This window comes from Orycteropus afer, unplaced genomic scaffold (genome assembly GCF_000298275.1).
Source record: "Orycteropus afer afer isolate SDZICR_OR568_19922 unplaced genomic scaffold, OryAfe1.0 scaffold00516, whole genome shotgun sequence".
NCBI classification, from domain to species: Eukaryota; Metazoa; Chordata; class Mammalia; order Tubulidentata; family Orycteropodidae; genus Orycteropus; species Orycteropus afer.
Window position 1 is genome coordinate 1,899,111 of NW_006922103.1, and position 2,311 is coordinate 1,901,421.

Here is a 2,311-nt window from a genome sequence, read left to right on the forward strand (position 1 = left end):
TTTAGCCACTATGCTACCAGAGCTCCCTATAATCTATAGAAGCAAATAAATATTTTCTTTTGTCTCAAGCAGCACCAAGTCTAGTGTTACTCCTTGTAGTGATTTTAAAGTGTGTGTGCAAAATTTTTGGTACTCTTTCCTTCAAATGTTTTTAGTTGCCATGGAGTCACTTCTGACTCATGCCGTCCCTGTGTACACAGAAAGAAACTCTGCCTGGTCCTTCACCATCCTCACAATTCTTCCAGCCACTGTGTCAATCCATCTTGCTGAGGGTCTTCCTTTTTTCATTGAGCCTCTACTCTAAACAGTGGAATTCAACTCTCTTGCCCCTGACTGTGGACTGGAGTTTTTGACTCACTTCTCACCAACAGAATGTGGCAGAAGTGGTGGTGGTGGTGGTGGTGGTGGTCAAAGATCTGGCTGCTGTTACCTTCCCTTTCATGTTGCTTTCTCTGGAGAAGGCCAGCTGCCATGTTGTGAGGTCGCTCACACAGCCACAGAGAGGTGTGCATTGAGTGGAACCTTACCAACCATCACCCTCTGCCCGTGAAGGAGCCCCTGGGGTGCAGAGTCTCCCCAGTCAAAACTTCTGAAGACTGAAGTTCCTAACAACATCTTGACTACAACCTTATGGAACACTCTGAGCTAGAATCACACAGTCAAGCTGACATGCAGTTCCTGACCCACAGAAAGTTTAAAGAGAATCAGTACGTGCGATTTTTTAAGCCACTACATTTTGGGGAAAATGTATTACATGGGATTAGATAATCAATACACTGTTCCAAAATTTTATTTAATTTTGCTTTTTTTATTTTTAAATTGTGAGCCAAACCACCATAGAGAAGACTGTATAAAACTTCTAAATGAAGTTTAAAACAATATTTGTAAGTCAAACACTTAACAGCCTTGCAGGTTAAGAAATAAGACATGCTTCGTATCTTAGTTCCCTTCCTGCACTGTCTCTTCACTGTCTCATTATTTTCCCTCACTGTGTATGCTCAAATATTGTGATACTTGGTCGTTTTCACCATGTATGATTTTTAAGCAACATATTGATTTATTTGACCTGTTTCTGAATTCTATATAAGTGGAATTAAAGTCTTTCATGACGTGTCATTGTTCATAATGCTTATAAGATTTACTCATTTTGAGTGAGTGTAGCTGAGTTTCTTAATTTTAATTGATGGAGGTGAAACATAGCAACAATTGTGGGGATGGTGCAGGACTGGGAAGTGTTTCATTTTTTTGGACATGGGGTTGCTATGAGTTGGAACCAACTCGATGGCATCTAGCATCGACATTTACATTCTATTCAATCCTTTATTCTTCCATGAAACAAAGTATAAGAAGTATAATTTCTGGGTTAAAGGGTAAGGTTTATGTATTTTTAGTTTTAATAGATGCTCTTCAATGAATAGCTTATTCATATCCTTTGTTCATAGTTCTGTTAGGATATAGATATTTTTAAAATAAATTTCATCAAATGCTGTGCAAATAATAGCTATGTTTCTTGAGCATGTGAACTAATGTGAAAACATTATTTCTGATAATTATTAAAATTAGTCTTGTTATAATCTCCTTTGTAACAGTGTGTGTGCATGTGTGTGTGTGTTATAATGAACTATGGCTATTTCTTCTGATATAATTTTAAGTTTTCAAGCTTGGTAAAAAGATCTCCTCTCCCCCTATAGTGTGCATGGATTTTTCTGCAATGTTATATTTTTTACTTTTTATAATTAAATCTACATACCATCTGGGTTTTATTTTTAATAATATCTGAGAAAGGGGTCCAAATTATACTTCACTATATGGATATCTGATTGCACCAACATAGTTTATTATATGTACCCTGCTTTTCACATATGCAATACCATATTTGTCATACAATAAATTCTCATATATAATTATTGCTATTTCAGGATATTGTATAATGATCCATTCTTCTATTTGTCTGTTAGCATGCCTGTATAATGTTGATTTTACTGTATTAATTTTTCAATCTATACTGATAACTGGGTTGGAAAAAGTGTCCCTTCAGCATTCTTCTTGTCTATTTTTCCCCCAGGACATTCCCAGTTTTCATGCCTCCAAATACAACATAATATTTCCCAGTTAGTTGCTGAGGTCATAGAAACCATAAAGTCATCCTTGATGTCTCTACTTTATGTACAACCAGAATACATTCCATCAACTGTGCTGCTGCCTTTACCCTCAGAGTACTTCCTACAGCAAGCGAGTTTTCACTGTTGCCAAGCACCACTCTGGCCAAGCCATCATCACATCTGGTTCGAATTTCTCATGAGTTCTCTGT